At 41.1% G+C, this 17,090-nt stretch overlaps 1 protein-coding gene across 1 annotated transcript in view; it reads left to right on the top strand.

Moving 5' to 3' along the window:
• POU6F2 (POU class 6 homeobox 2) overlaps positions 1 to 17,090 on the top strand; it is a 490,374-nt gene that overhangs the window by 233,091 nt on the left and 240,193 nt on the right. The gene's annotated exons all lie outside the window — the stretch shown is intronic.

Raw genomic sequence — 17,090 nt, 5'->3', positions numbered from 1 at the left:
GGTCTGTGAATCCCAAGCTTGGTCAAACCATGGGCTTTATCAGTCCTTGTTTCCTAACAGTGATTTGAAACCTTTCAGGTCTTCTGGAGTCACTTGTGAGCAATCATTGCACAACACATCAAAGATTTAGATGTAAAATTATTGTGTTGTTATTGGAGGACCTGAGTTACGATCTCATGAGTTCTTCAATATAGCCATCTGCAAAGAACAGTTAGGCATTATTTGTTTCTGTGGCAAGCGGTTGGAACATCTCAAATACAAGGTACCATTTGGAAGTCTTAATTTAAGTATTATCTTACTTACTAAGTACTTTTAGTTACGATTATTAAACAGAAATTGTTTTACTTGAGATCATACTTTGTGATGAGAAAGATAGACTTGTATATCGAGGCTTTATATTCCATGGGCATATAACAATGGCTGAACTCATTTTACTCTGGAAGGATAGTTCTCTTGGTACTACAAAAGTTTTCACTTTTCTTTAAAAGATTTGGTAACACTGGTTGATAGACTGATTTACAAAAGATTCTGTTAGAGGAAGAATTATATGACGAAAAATGGCCTGAATATATTATTAGGATGCCTAACAAAAAGAAGACAAATTGGTTTTGGACTGCTGAAAGGTGTTTGTTTTCTCCATTGATATGAATCTTAGCAATTAAAAAATGTGGGGTCTTTTTACAGAGTGAGAGTTCAATTGTGTAAGTTATCAGAATAACAATTTAAAGTACTTTTGGTAGTTGGTCAAATGTCAGGGCTCCTTATGGCCAGAGCATCAGCCCATAGATTAAGAAATTGACCACGTAAGAACTGGTTAACTCTTGACCCAAACTTTCTTATACACTGTATGTTCTAATATCCCACCTAGCGTTGCCACTTCGTGACTTTCACTTTAATGTTTAAAACAAAGTCTGTCTTATACCATTAAATTGTGCCAGGAAACCTGCCATTCATAAATCATGCATGCCCAGGACACGCTAATGCACAAACTTTACTTCTTTCAAATTTGAGAGTGCCTGGGAGCCAGGATCTCAAGATTAAGCAAATAAGGCAGGAATAAACAAGGTAAAAAGCAGAAGTAACAAAGTGTAGGGAGAGGCTTTCTAATGTAGGTGCATGATGAAATCTTAATGAAGAAATGGGCATTATCAAAATGCAACCTTCCATTTGGAACATTTGTGCTTATGGGAATATTGAATATTATAAATAAACATAAGCTCGTGGAGCTCCTAGGTCATGAATTAATCTTGCTTGGTTAAAACAGACGCCAAAGTCAGAGTCCAAACAATCAGGCTTATGATATCTTTATTATAGCTTGGTATTCTTAGAATTTTAGTGCCTGGTTGTTTTAAGAGCTTGAAGTTAGTGACTGGTCCAATGTGGACTTCCATCAAGATTTTCTCTGGCTCTCTTTTCTTTAAATATCAAATTTAGAATTAGTGTGGAATTTGGTTCTTTTTACACCTTTGGTTTCAGAAAATGAATTCTAAGGTTTGTGGCCTGATTAAGTAGGTTCAATGAGAGTGCTAATTCTTTTTATCTCTTGGTGCTTCTTACATGATTTTCTTATCGGCCTCACCTTCAAAAGTGGATTGGAGTTGATGGTCAGGCTCTCATCTACTAAACAAACACAAGGGAACATGTCTCCCTTTGTCATTTCAGTGATGTTGGAAAGCAAGTGGTAAGGTCATTAAAATAAAACACCTTCCAGTAGCAGCTCAGCCCATTATAGGAAAACCTTCCTAATCAGTCTTAACACGCAAGCCTGTCCTCTAATACTTTTCCCTTCAATAACTTTGCAAATAAATCCCAATTCCTAAGTCACTGTTAGGATCCAGAAAAACTCCTTGGGCTTTTCTCTTCCTTTTGTATCTTCTCACATGATTTCTTCACCACCCAGACCTCACCGGGTGACTGGGGATTTCCTGGGGATATGTGGCTTCTTCTGCTGAGACAAGGAAAGTTCCAGGCAAACAAAAAAGAGTTGGCCATCCTGCCAGAAGCCCTGGGGCAATAAGGATGATAATTGGGTAAATGTCTCAAATATCCATGGTGCCCAAGATGAGTGTCCACCTCCTGAAGTATAATGCCAATGGCATCCTGGCATTCAGCCAGCATCCAACCCAAGGATGATCTCACCACCTTTAGGGTACCTACTGCAGCCCTCGACAATCCGTAGGCAATGTCCATGGCTTGTGTAGTTTTCCAGGTTATATCACAGAAGGCGGTGGGATTCTAAGGATGGTGGGTGGATGGTTGGCAGGCTGGAAAGGCATCTGCAGGGCTCCTGGTTGACTTTGAGACTGAGCTAATCCCAGGCATAATCCAGTCTCACCCCCTTTCAGGGGTAGTAATCTTGTACATGGTCTACAATACCTGAGGAGTCCTTACACTCATGTGTATAGTCAACCCATGTATGCTCCGCCCCTCCCCATGGTCCACCCTAGACAATGGACATAGTCACTTCCAAGGCTTTTAAGAGTCTTTTGATTCAGAGTCTGTGTCTCCCTCTCTCTCTGCCCAACCCCCCACTCTCTCTTTCTCAAAAACAAACATTAAAAAATATTGAGTCTTTTGAAACAACTAGTAAGTCTGCACAACTCAAATAGATACCCACCTTCTTGCGTGGTTTTATAAAACAAGTGTGATTAGTCAGTATGAGGGAGAGGGATTGAAGTGTTAAACTCCTCGTCTGAAGTGGAACCTGTTTCCATGTGATGCACTGAGTTCTGGATGGTTCCCCTGTTCCTCATTGTGAAACGTTAAGGGTTATTCATGAAGTAAATCTGCCAGCTGCAATTATCTCTGAGTATCCTCCAGCCTTCCTGCCTAGTCCTTCAGCCTATCTGTTCTTCTAGCCCCGAAACTACAAATTTGCTAAGAAAGAAAACTACTGACATCAGTTTCTTAATGGTTTTTGGAATTTGGGGATAAGTTTTCAAGTATCTTCTTCTTTACTAAAGGGATTAAGAGCTGCTTCATTTACGTTCCCTATCAAGTGACATGGAATTGCTCTCAGACCCTCAGAGGCCATGACTCATGCATGTATTTTAATGAGCACTAATGACATGTTGTTACGATGAGTGGCTTTTCTTCACACAGGCAGCAGGGGTCCTATCACTGTCTGCTCCTCTGAGCGTCATTCCCAGACTAATGGCATCAGCTCTTGTTGGAGCTTGTTAGAAAAAGCAGACTCTCGGGCCCCACCCCAGACACATTGAACAGAATCTGCATTCTTAAAAAAATTCCCAGGAGATTCTTAGATACACTACAGTTTAAGAAAGCCTGGTCTAAGGAGCTTTTCCAAAATTCATCTGGCAAATCCCCTATTATCTCCAGCAACCTCGCCAGATTCCGATCATCCTCTGGTGATGGGGAGCCATGTGACTGTGATAAGCGACCTTGTTAATTTTCCTGCTCGGACCTCCCGAGGCTTCTATTGAGGGTAAAGAGTGAAACGAATAACTTGTTTGGGAATTAACTTATTGCTTCCGTTAGGACATTCGCATCCCCCAGACAGAGAGGGGTTCTCTTGCACAGTTGAAGCATTGTTAAAGTCCTTGCTCTGAGATTTTATCCAGCAAAAGCTTTGCATTGATGAAAAAGAGATCATATTGCCCTGCAGAAAACTCATTTGCATGGCCTGGGATTGTTTTCCCTTTCTCCTCAGATCCTTCCGTGCAGGAAAGAGATGCACCAATGAGGGGGTCTTTTTGTAAGGAAACAGCCGGGAGTAAGGTGTTAGAAATCTTGCAGAATCCCAGAAACAGCTGGCAGCCCAGACTGTGGCACCCTGGAAGTGAGGTTTGGAGATCAGAGAAAACAGTGAATCACTAAGCTGCAGGCTGTGTCATTCTCCCCTTGGAGAAGACAGGCATGTGTCCCCACTTCTAGGGTGACTAGTAACCTGTCTCCTCTCTTCTCCTGCTCCTCCCTGTGACTCTTCTCTATTGTGTTGGTTAACTTTTGGCTAGCCCATAATTTTGGCTCACTCGTATTCCATTCTGTCTCCTTGGAGGACATGCATCTTCCCAACTCATGTACCTCCCAGGAACACTCCGTTGCTATTTCAGTCTCCATCGTCTCTATCTTGATGCCCATCTCCATGTCTGTCAAAATTCAGACTCTCCAAAATTCAAATTCCTAATGGGCTGAGACTTGGCATTCTAGACTACCTTGTAGGTCACTGGCCAGACTAGAGATTGACTGCCCCATGTGGAAGTGTGCATTCCTGTCCAGTCAGCTGTAATGTGAATGGAAGGGGGGAGCTGGGATAACATGGTGTGGAACATGGGCAATATGCTTAAGAAATATTAGACAGAAGAAAAAAAGAAAAAGAAAAGGAAACATTAGATGGGAGATGATGAGGGCCTCCCTCAGAAGTAGAAGGGGCACTGGGGGAGGCAGGCCACTGGGAGTAGCCTGCCCACTGGGAATCCTACACAGACTAATAGGCCCTCCCGTGTGCATGGGAAGAGATTGAGACATACCCTGAACTCAGAAATGCCAAGGTGGGGTCTAGATTCTGAATATTTTAGGGGAGGTCCATGGAAGTTCTGGCTGGGATTCAAGGGCACAAGTGCTCTAAACTCAGGTAAGACCTAGAAATGACTTACTCCTCAACACTCCATGTCCCTACATGAAGTAGATACAGATTTGCGTTCTCTCCTCTCTTAACCTTTGAGAGCCCCTGCCCCCTTCCAAGCACCTCCCACCATCACCACTCTGGATCTTCCCATTCCCGTGTCCTTTGTCTATCTGCTGCCCACAGAGATTTGCTCTCAGGTGACTGTCAGCAAACCCACACCTGTGACACTAGACTAACAATGACCGGAAAGCTCAAAGAAAGAAAATGACTAAGGCTGCTCTGTCACATACGTGATAAACTTTCAAAGTCAGTGTTTTCCATTTACTTATTATTTTGAAACACACCTGTGCTAAAAATATAATGTGCATTTGTCCTAGTGTGGGAACTGGATTATCACTTGATGGGGCAAAACAAAGTCCCCATGTGGAACTCACGCAAATGTGTTGTGTTTTTTCCTTTGTAAGATTCAGGCAGGAAATGCCAACGAATACAACCTCGTATTTGTTGGAACAAGTGACAACAAGCCACAGAGGGGTTAATGGGACAGCAGGGGTGGGTCCACATCTAGGGCAGATGATTCAAGTTAGTGACTTTTCTCATTGCACAGACTGAGACAACCCACTAATCACCGTGGACAACATAAATGGAGAATATAAATGTGCTACGTAGGAGATTTATATCAAAGTGTGAACATTCCAGTTCAGTCAAGCATAACATTTAAATTAATGACCAAAAATACATTAGAGAGTGCTGCTTAACCTGAACATGGAAAAGCAATTAGGTTCAAGGCAAGTTGAAAACTCAAGGCCAAGGGTGGGTTTTCCTGCCCTTCGTGCTGGCTGGAAAACAGCCCTCATTTTCTCTCACTCTCCAAAGTCAAGTCAGGGAAAAGTATGGGGAATACTTTCGGTTTGGGGGATTTTGGCTGCAAATTGCATTACATTTTCTTTTTGTTTGTTTTGTTTGTCCTTGTTGTTTTAACCAAGGTATCATTTACGTACAATAAAATGCATGGATCTTAGGTGGCACACAGCTCAATGTGTCTTGATAATTCTATGCCTCCATGCAACCTCCATCCACCGCAGTTGATACAGAAAACATTTCATTTTCCCCCAAAGGTTCCCTTGTGTCCCTTTGTAGTCAATCCCCTACCTCAAACCAGGCAACTCTGATACTTTCGATTCATTTTGTTTGTTCTAGAACTTCACATACATCGATTCCTACAGTACGTATGCTTTCGTGTCTGGCTTTTTTCACTCGGCATCATGTTTTTGAGATTCTTCCGTGTTGTTGTGTATGTCAGTGGTTCCTTTATTTCTTTCCTAAGCAGTATTACATTGTAAGAAGACGCCACAATCTGTTTATCCATAACCAGCCCACATCCTAGCAGGCAGACATGGTGAAGTTCCCCTGCCCTGGGGGTAGAGAGAGTTGTCTCCATTGAACACCCCTTGGGAAGCATCCATGACCACTGTTCTCCTTGGCCCTTTGCTATATCCCTGGGAGATTCTTCCCTGCCCATCACCTTTCTTAGCTACATCTGAAGAGAAAATTGAGAAATATGCCTCAGTCCCTGTATGGCTTATGGAAGCTTGGGGGCCGAAGGGGTTGCTTGAAGTTTCCAATAGTTAAAGATTTGTAGCTTCCTTGGGAATCTGGTTCTGTCAGAAACTGAGAATGCTTCTGATCTTTTTGCTTTCAGTCAGTTCCAGATGCCAAAGTTTTTTCCAAGGCATACATCTTCCGTGTAATTTATTTTTGCTTTTTCCCTCCCTCAGTTCTCTGTTTCAATTCAATCGGCCTCAGGGTATGGGCACTCTGACCTCCTTGGTGTTCTCTAAACATGCACCTACCCAAGGGCCTTTGCACAGGTCACTTCCTCTGACTGAAGGACTGTTTCCCCAGAAAGCATCAGCCTACTTCCTCCCTCACTGTCCCCAATACCCGTTTCCTCTGACCTGATTTCCTTCATTTACCTGTCCATAGCGCTTACTACCTTCTACATAGATTTAAAATCTCAGAAATTGTCGAGTCTTTCTTATCTTGTCTTGTCTTCTCTTCTTTTCTCTCCCCCTTCTTTCCTTCCTTCCTTCCTTCCTTCCTTCCTTCCTTCCTTCCTTCCTCCCTTCCTTTTACTGCAGCCACCTAGGACAGTGGAGGCAGCATCCTGATGCTTAGCCCTGATGCTCTAGGGGATGATATCTACATATACTGTGTTAATAATATGTAGTGTTTATCTAGTCCTGCCCTTAGGACGTATGTCCTACAAGAAGCATCTTTGTTTGGTTCAGTGATGTGGCCCAAGAACTGGAACAGTGCCTGGCTCATAATAAGTGATCAAAAATAGATGGATAGAGAATGGATGGATGGATGGCTGGATTTTAAACCAGGAGTCAGTCAAGTGAAGAGAAGTAAAGAGAACATTCAGTGTAGAGAATAAGGCATGAGGGTCCTCTGAACAGTTTTTGTTATTGTTCAAGTGAAGGTTAGGAGTCTGAAATGGCAAGAAATCAGACTGGAGGAGCAGGAAGGGGTAATACTGGAGAGCCTTGTATGCCTTTCCTGTACGTGCTGAGCGGCCTCATAGGGCCCGATGTGTTAAGAGATGAGCAAACCTAAAGGCGATGCAATTATGCTATGATATTTTCATGGGTATATGTTTGCATTTCCTTAGTAATGCTTATGTAATGCCAAGGACTCAAAGCAGCTTATGATACAAGAAACCTGAAAGGCCAAATGCTGTTTTTTAAAAAAAGAAGAAACCTAGATGAAGATTCGGACCTAGGGGACAAGTCAAAGGGGAGGCACATCACATTCATACACTTATTTATCTATTTGTTTATTTATTTATTGAAAGAGACAGAGTGAAAGCAGGAGAGGGGTAGAGAGAGAGAGAATCTCAAGCAAGCTGCACTCTGAGAACAGAGCCCGATGCAGGGCTCAATCCCATGACTGAGAGACCATGACTTGAACCAAAACCAAGAGTTGGAAGCTTAACCAACTGAGCTGCCAAGGCACCCCCACATTCCATACTTTCAATTATCTGACAGTAAACAGAGTCATATCAGCTTAACAAGAAACAAGGTCTTTTTTTTTTCTTTTTTGCTTTTCACTAATTTTATTTATTTACTCAATGTATACCTACTGAGCTTTAATAGCATATTAGGTCATGATCTCAGCTTAGGGTATAACAGGAAACAAAACAAAGAGAGACTCTGAAGGCACTGTGCTCATGCAGGATGTAAAGGAGAATGAAGCAATGAAGGGTGGCAGGCATGGGGACATGATGTATTTTACACAGGGTCATCAGCATCAGTCTTTCCACTGGACAGAGACCCAAAGGACATGAGGGACAAAGCTATATAATATCTGGGGGAACAGTATCCCAGATTAAAGTTCCAGATGCTGAGAAAAGTTCATCACACAGATTCCCAATGAAGAACTGTGGAACCGACAGGTGGACAGGACACTGGGCATCTTTTGGGTTCACTAAGTTGTACTACAGTAACTAACAAGCACACGGTCTCAGTGAGGTGCCACAGAGGTTTATTTTTGGTTTATTTCATAATACGTGTTGGCTGCAGGTCAACGGTGGCATTGCTGAACATCCTCTTTCTAGGGTCCAGGCTGAAGAAGCACCCTCTTCCTGGAATAGGCCTTTCTCATCACACAGGGAAGAAAGAGCAGCAGAAACACAATGACTTCCAAATCTTTGGCTCAGAAGTGGCTTACATCACTTCCATTCATGTCTTGATCAAGCCTGCTGCCAACGGGAATGAGGATACCCCTAAAGCGGAGGGTGTTTCTCGAGCACATGATTGGAAGCTATATTACAAGGTGCTACACTGTTCAATCCCCACTGCACTGAAGATACCCTGCATGAGAATTTGACTTAGGTCAACTTTAAGATTCCTTCCAACACCAAGAGTTTACCATTCCATTAGGTGAACCCATTAGGTGAGACCATTAGGTAAAATGGGCTATCCGTGGGTTCCTTTGAATACAACTCAGTAATAATTTCATAAAGTAGTAGAATTCAAACAATAAATATAAAAATAGATTACAAATTTATGGAACAATTGGGGACTTTAAAAAATAGCACATGTACACATGTAAAAGTATGACTCCTTTTTAAAAAAATTTTTTTTAATGTTTATTTATTTTTGAGACAGAGAGAGTGCACGAGCAGGGGAGGGGCAGAGAGAGAGAGGGAGACACAGAATCTGGAAACAGGCTCCAAGCTCTGAGCTGTCAGCAAAGAGCCCGATGTGGGGCTCAAACTCACAGACCGTGAGATCATGACCTGAGGTGAAGTCAGATGCTTAACCAACTGAGCCACCCAGGTGCCCCAAATATGACTCCTTTTATGTAACATTCAGGAAAAGGCAAAATGATGGGGACGGAAAGAGATCAGTGGTGACCAGGGGTAGGCACTGGGGGAAGGAGTTGACTATAAAGCAGTGCAAGGGAATTTGGGAGGCTGATGAGACAGTTCTCTGTCTCGATCATGATGGAGGTTACAGGACTCCATGTGTTTGTTAAACTGCATGCTAGAAAGGGTGAATCTTGCTGTATGTAAAATATACCTGTTTTTTAAAAAAAGGGAAGTATATGGTATGGTGCTTATAAAATACCAATAAAACACCAACTTAGGGGTGCCTGGGTGGCTCAATCATTTAAGCCTCTGACTGTGGCTTAGGTCATGATCTTGCAGTCTATGAGTTTAAGCCCCGCATTGGGCTCTGTGCTACCAGCTCAGAGCCCAGATTCTGTGTCTCCCCCTCTCTCTGACCCTCCCATGCTCATACTCTGTCTCTGTCTCTCAATAATAAATAAGCATTAAAAAAAAATTAAAACACCAACTTAATGTTAAAACATAAAAAAGAATATGTATGGGGCTCCTGGGTGGCTCAGTTGCTTAAGTGTCCAGTTGACTTCGGCTTAGGTCACGAACTCACCGTTTGTGAGTTCGAGCCCCACATCAGGCTCTCTGCTGTCAGCACAGAGCTTACTTCAGGTCCTCTGTCCCCCTGAGTCTCTGCCCCTCCCCCACTCGACTCCTTTTCTCTCTCTCTCTCTCTCTCTCTCTCAAAAATAAATAAACTTTAAAAAAGAATATGTGAGTACAAATCTGCTAATAAAATGAAAGCTAGGGAAAGCTTCATGGAGACAAGAGACTCAAGTTTTCCCATTAAAGAAAGTGTTAATGGCTCTATTTCTCAGATGCACAAGTGAACACTAAAATAGCACAGATTTTTACATGCACACAATTTGACTCCAGTTGTTTGAAAGAAATCCAAACACACAGCCACACACCCCACAGAGAAAGGAAAGAAAACTACTGTATACAACAAAGTGTTACTGGTAGATTCTAGACAGCAAGAAATTATGGATGATGTTTTCCTTCTTTAAATTTCTTCATTAATAAGTATTATTCCAAAATCAGAATACTTTGTATTCATTAAAGTTAAAAGTCATATCCAAAGCATCATTATTAGCATCGACAAGGTTGGGTCTATGGGTCTGCTGTCTTGCCCTTCTAACCACCTTTTTAAAAAAGCATCCCTCAACTCAAAGAGGATTAATTCTCAAATTAACACTACAACCACAAAACAACTCTATGCATTCATGATGTATGAGCAATCTTTAATACGAGTAAAATTGCCTTTAAATGTGCTTGATTTTATTGATCAAGGGATAATTTATAGTCAGGGAGTGGATGAGGGGTAGGCACGTGTTTCTGAGCGTTCTGTCATTCTTGATGAAGGAAACAGTAGGTGGCCATGGGTGCTGCTTTTCCTAATAATTTACTTTTGTGCTATTCTAGTGATGTCCATACCCAGAAAGTGTCGTCCCCAAGGGCATCATGAACATGAGAGCGGAGGTCTAATACCACTCACAGAAAGGGCAATGCAGCACCTGCCAGAAACAAGAAGAGTGGACTCGGGCTTTTCGTATGCAATGATTTCTCAGCCTCTGATAGGTGGCTTGCTGTCACAAAGTCCAATATTAAAAATATCTAGTGCATAAATTCATATTTGCGGTGTTATTCAGAAGAGCCCCACCTGACACACCATACAATAATACCAAATCCACCATAAAGAAGTTATGAAAGTTGTTGCATGTGTCTTACTCCGGCAGTTTTTCAAACCTCCGTATCTCCGAGGCTTCAGACTTTTTATTTAAAGTACCTGGAAAGCCCGTTCTGCAGTACATTATCCTTGAAGCAGGCGTCACTGAGGCACTAGGGTATGGATTAAACTGGAAGCACATGAATGAGGAGTATGACTAGTATACTGTGTATTTAAGAGATACTGTCAATGGAATAAAGCATTGTCAAAGGATAATGGTTTCCAGCTGCCACATAAATGTCAAAGCAAAGCCAAAGCATTTATTTTCAAAGCAAAAGGCAGGGAAGTAATGTGATCCCCAGTTTGTACATAATAAGGCTGTAAATCCATCAGGGCTCTTGATGGCATGCAGCGGTGTGTCCACACTAGGATGTGCAAACTGGATTAGATTCCAAGGCAGCCATCAGAGCTCTTTTCCAAGATGGCTGCCGCTAGAATGACACTGAACATAAAACCAGAAAAGATTGTGCTCAGAATGTTTCTCAAACCTACTCCATTACCAAGGATGAGAGAGACTGGGATTATTTGTTCAAATTTCCTCTGGGACCAAAATAAAGAAGTCTTCTGTATCTTTTGGAAAGTGTGGAGGAGGCGGGCAGGGAGTGGGGAGGTACTGAAAGTAAGGAGATGGGAGTTGGCCCCTCCGTTCCCCTCTGCCAATGTTCAGAGAATGAAGAGGTAGAGTTGCCAAGAAAGTCCGGTCTTCTTGTACGCGTGTGATTCTTGAAGGGCAGATTTCCAGCGAGAGGTCACAGCTGTCATTTCTTGGCCCCTCCAGAGAAAAGCTCAACCTCATTTCTTGCCCTGAGCTGTGCACAAAGATTGACTGATGGATTTCACAAATACTTGCTAAGCATCTGCTCTTTTCCAGGCACTGTGGCACTGTGGTAGGCACTCCGGTCTGGTTAGAAAAGAGGCCTTTGTAGTAATCAGGGAGAGAAAGGGTCCGGGTGGCCATGATGAAGAGCAGAGGATTCATTGAGGAGACATTAACAAGATGCGTTTGGTAGGACTTGGTGATGGATTAAATGTAGAGGGATAAAAGGAAAGACAGGGAGCTGTTTAGCTAATTTGACATGTGACTTCATTGCCTATGGAAATTTTAAATGGAAATACCAGTGGCCAGTTGAAAATACATGGTTCTGAAACTCAGAATGGAATTGGCACTGGAGACCCTGATGTAGACACCATCAACACGTGTGACTGAAACCAGGGAGGGAAGACATTTCTGGGAAAGAAGAGGTTAGGGAAGGATCACGAGTCAAGCCATTGGAAGAGGAAGATACAGGCACAGCCAAGACCGAGGAAAAGTCCCAACGTGCATGATTGTTCTGCACCGGCTTAGCCTGCAATTCTTTGGGTTTGGATTAACTTTCCTTGGACATAATCGACACATTCACACTGGAGCTTCTGGCTGTTGCTTACCCCTTACATATCCAGAGTGCAACAAGAAAGAGCCTAAAAATTGTATCTGTCAATTTGCTCTTTATCTTCTGAAGACATGCCAAGTTTCCATATATAAAGAAGCTATTTTAAGAGCTTGTACCTAAAAGCTTGAACAGGGTTTGCTGTCTTGCTGGAAAGTAACTCCACTGATTTAAATCTATTATTTAAAAATGTAGTTGTAGTCTTAAAAATCTCAAAATGAAAGTACTTGAGTCTTTTTTTCCCCCCTCCATTCTTCTTTTTAAAGCACTTTGGGTCATGCCCACTGTAGCCATGTAGGGCAGAGGAAGCAGCATTGGCCTTGGTATGGGGTATGGATAGAGGAGGACACCTGTGCTGGGGAAAAGCCGTAGTATAGATAACATACTTTTAATTTTCGAGAATTACTTATGTTGGAAAACTATGTCTTATTGCTAGCAAAATTAGTCACTGAACATCTTTTGGTTCCACATTAACCTTTTTTTTTTTTTTTTGCTTTACTATTATCTCCCAAATTGTATTAATCAATCATGCTCACCCACTGTATAGCCAAAATTTACAACAAAACAAAACAAAACGAAACTCAGTATGTTTGTCGTTTGTCACCAGATTAGGATTAGCACAAAATGCAGGTCCATTAAAACATTCTTAGGCATCTCGGTTCCCCTGTGTGCCATTATTTTAGAAATTCTTAGCAGAACATATATATATTCAACACTTGACATAAGATAATTTGAGTTTGCTGTGTTTGGAAAATAACTCACAGGGGAGAAAGTTGCATTAAATAAATAATAGAGATAAAATTTATACTTCTATATATTTCAAAGCTAATGTCGCTAACTTACAATAGAACGGTAACGTGAAGACACAGTGCTATAATTTGATTGATTTGTTTTGACAGCAGCCAAATAATTGAGAGTGAAAGGTGTCAGCACAGATGAAATATTGTATAAGCCACGTTCAAAAGGCAGCCCTCGCAGCAGCAGCAACTAGAGTTTTATTTCCTTTGATTCCGTACTGGTACTCACCTCCAGTTTATTATGAAACCATGAAAGGTGTATGACTTCCCCAACGAGGGAGACTTTTATGGAGAGGATAGAAATAGAAGTTTGCCAAATAGTTGAACAATGGTTATAGACAAGAGGAGGGAAAATGGCTACAGCGTGCCAAGCTGAATGCTAGCAGCCTGTCCCTTTTCTTTTGCAAGTTGCTGCTCTCTTGCATTTCACCTCACTTTGAAGAGACTCTGAGTGAGAGCAAATATTAGATCCCATTTTCTTGACAGGAGATGGGCCAAAGATGTGCTTGGCACCATTTCTGGGCCCAGATAAGGAGCATTTACCCAACTGAAAACCCTCGTGTCTGGTTAATGATAAGATTTGAGGTGCCCGGTGAATATAGGAGCTAAATGGTCAGGGGAGGGTTGATCAGGAGAAAATCTCTGCCCATCGGTGACTGTGCCTTAACAGAGTAGTGGTTAACGGGTAAGTAGGTAACAGGCAAACGGTGGTGAGTCTCACCGGCCTGGGTTAATTCCAGCCCTACAGCTTGCTAGTTGTGTGACCTGCCTTCCTCAGATATTTTATAGAGCCGTTTAAGGATTACAAGGGATACTGTATGGGACATGTCCAGCAGAGTGCCCGACACTTAGTAAGTGCAAAGTGAATGAGAGCTTCCGTAGTCTCCCTTATCTGCAGGACAGATGTTCCAAGCCCCTCACTGGATGCTTGCAGCCACAGATGGCACTGAACACTATGTACAGAGTGCTTTTTCCTCTATGTGCATACCTATGGTAAAGTATACTTTACAAATTAGGCACAGTAAGGGCTCAACGATGATAACTAGCAATATAAAATAGGACAATTATGATAACAGACTATAATAAAAGTTGTGGGAATGTGGTCTCTCTTTCAAAGGATCTTACTGTACTGTACTGATCCTCCTTGTGCTGATGTGGGATGTTAAAATACTGTGTGAAGAGATGAAGTGAGGTGCATGATGTAGGCGCTGTGACGCAGTACTAAGCCACGATTGACCTTGTGATGACGTCAGCAGGAGGGTCATGTGCTTCCAGACCATGGTTGACTGTGGGTAGGAGAAACTATGGAAAGCAAAACTGCAAATAAAAGGGGACTCCTGGGGTGCCTGGTTGGCTCAGTCGTTTGAGTGCCCTACTTTTGATTTCAGCTTGGGTCATGATCCTGGAGTTGTGGGATCAAGCCCAACATGGGGCTCTGCACTGGGCATGGAGTTTGCTTGAGGTTCTCTCTCTCTCTCTCTCTCTCTCTCTCTCTCTCTCTCAGAAATAATAAACTTAAACAAAATTTTTTAATTAAAAAATCAAAGGGGACTACTGTACTTTTACTACTTAGAGTTGCAAAATCTAAAATGACAGCAATGTGGCTATTGGGCCCTTGAAATGTGACTACTCCAGGTTGACATATGCTCTAGATGTAAAATCTGCACAACTGCAAATATCTCATTAATAGTTTTATATTGATAACATGTTGAAAAGATATTTTGGATATATTAGGTCAAATAGAATATACCATCAAAATTAATTTCACCCATTCCTTTTTATTTTTTTTTAAATATGGAGACTAGAAAATTTTAAATTATGGATGTGGTTCACATTCGTGGCTTGCATTATATTTCCATAGGATAGCATTGGCCCAGCCTGGAGGACCTCCCTAAATCCCATATACATTTGGCACTAATTAAAATTTGTGCTCATTAAAAATAAACATAATTAGCATACATTTAAGTTTTGGACCCTCAAGCAGAAAATCACAAAGGGTCCTGTTCAGTGACAAAAACTAGAGAGACTACATTTAATAAGTTCTCTGCTGTAGTTTAGGAACTATTTGGGATTCTATCTATCTATATAAAAAAGGATACAATTTACAGTTTTTACTACCAACTTCCATTGACCAGAATCTAAAGTTCTCTTTCTTTTTTAAAAATTGTTACACTTTGTACTTTGAAACATAGAGAAAATATGCTCAACTGATCTAGAATTAAGATTTTGCCACCTTTGCTTGAGATCTAGTATCTTAGAAAATGAAACATTATAAATAATGCTAAAATCTTCTGCTGCTTCTGTCCAGGCTTCCACAGTATTCCCCACTCCTGGAAGTAACCACTACCCCTCCAGTGCGTGTGTTTATGAATTTACCATATATTATACATACACACATACGTGAAATATATAGTATGTATTGTACTATAAATATATACTATAATTTTGATGTGTTAAAATTTGACATAAAGTAGCACACTTTAGGTATATTTTTGTATCTTGCCTTTTACTTTCTGCATTTTGCTTTCGAGGTTTGTCCATGTTGATATATGTAGATAATAATTCTGGGTTTTTTATCATGCTTTTTCTGCCCTTTTTCTCCTTTCTTGCATTCGAATGGATTTGTTGAGTTTTCTTTCTTTTTTTTTTTTTTCCATCTACTGGATAGAAGTTAATCATCCAATTTTATTCTTTTAGTTGTTATCCCTGTATTTGGGATATGTGTTTTAAGGAGTCATATCAGTATTTTTATCTTTCCTCCTAACTAACATTGCAACTTTTTGATACCCTCCTGCCGTCTTCTATACTGTTATTCCCCAACTTTAGTTATTCTTCATACTGTTGTGCGTACAACCTCTTAGCTTTCATTATATTTGCAAAATTCTTTACCCATCATTATGTCTTATATCCCATTCCTCCCTTTCAGAGCTTTCTGATTCTTTTAATGAAGATCTTTGAGTGATAAACTGAGTTTCCTTTATTTAAAATTCTCCTTTTGTCCTTATGTTCTATTGTGTAGCTGGACTTAGAATTCTCGGTTACTAGTTAATATTTTCAGCAAATGGAGCAATTATCTTCCAGGCTCTATTTTTTGCTGATCACAACTATATTGTCAGTTTAATGGTCATTTCTTCACAGATATCTCTTTTTTTTTTAAGTTTTTAAGTGTTTACTTTTTTTTTAAGAGAGAAAGAGAGACAGCGTGTGAGCAGGGGAGGAGCAGAGAGAGAGGGAGACACGGAATCGAAGCAGGCTCCAGGCCCTAAGCTGGCAACACAGAGCCTGATGCGGGGCTCAAACTCATGAACCGTGAGATCATGACCTAAGCCGAAGTTTGATGCTTAACAGACTAAGGCACCCAGGTGCCCCTAAAATATCTTTTAAAATCATGGCTGATGTTAAGATTTTTCTTTTTGTCTTTGGGATTCACCAATTATCCTGCTTGGGGCTTGGGACTCCTGACATTTTGGTCATCATCTCTTCTCCCCCGGTCTCTCAATTCTTTCCTCCAGGAACTCCCACTACCCACCCACTGTCCTCTATGTCTCTCAGTCTCTCATACTTTCTCTCACATTATATTTTGTGCTACATTTTTGATTTCCTTATATCTAGCATCCAGTCTTCTAATTCTCTCTGTAGTTATATTTAATCATATGTTCAACCTTAATTTTTTCATTTTAAAAACTGCATTTTTCATTTCTAGGTGTTCTAATTTTTTTCCTTTATGGCTTCTCTTTGTTCTTAGCTTTCTTTAATCACTGGAAAATATTTATTTTATAATCTTCTTCAGACTGCCTTTTAGCTTAACTACTTGAGCTAATTCATAATTGCTCTTACTCATAGTGGACTGTGTCCCTATGTCATAAGGAATTTTTTTATTTTGAACTCACTTTAAGCAGAGATAGTTGATTTGTTTTTAATTTTCTTAATGTTTATTTATTGAGAGAGAGACAGAGTGTGAGCAGGGGAGGGTCAAAGAGATAGGGAGACACAGAATCTGAAATAGGCTCGAGGCTCCAAGCTGTCAGCACAGAGCCCCACGCGGGGATGGAAGTCATGAACTGAGATCAATTCTGGGTTCTGGGTTTTTAGAACAAGGCTCTGTTCAAACAGTTCTTCTCACATGGATCCAAGGCCCAGATCCTGC

This window comes from Lynx rufus, unplaced genomic scaffold (genome assembly GCF_022079265.1).
Source record: "Lynx rufus isolate CCGP_SWC_20201006 ecotype Redwood Valley unplaced genomic scaffold, mLynRuf1.p SCAF_4, whole genome shotgun sequence".
In the NCBI taxonomy this organism is placed as follows: Eukaryota; Metazoa; Chordata; class Mammalia; order Carnivora; family Felidae; genus Lynx; species Lynx rufus.
The sequence above is the reverse complement of the archived record's forward strand: the minus strand, read 5'-3'. Positions and strand labels throughout refer to the sequence as shown.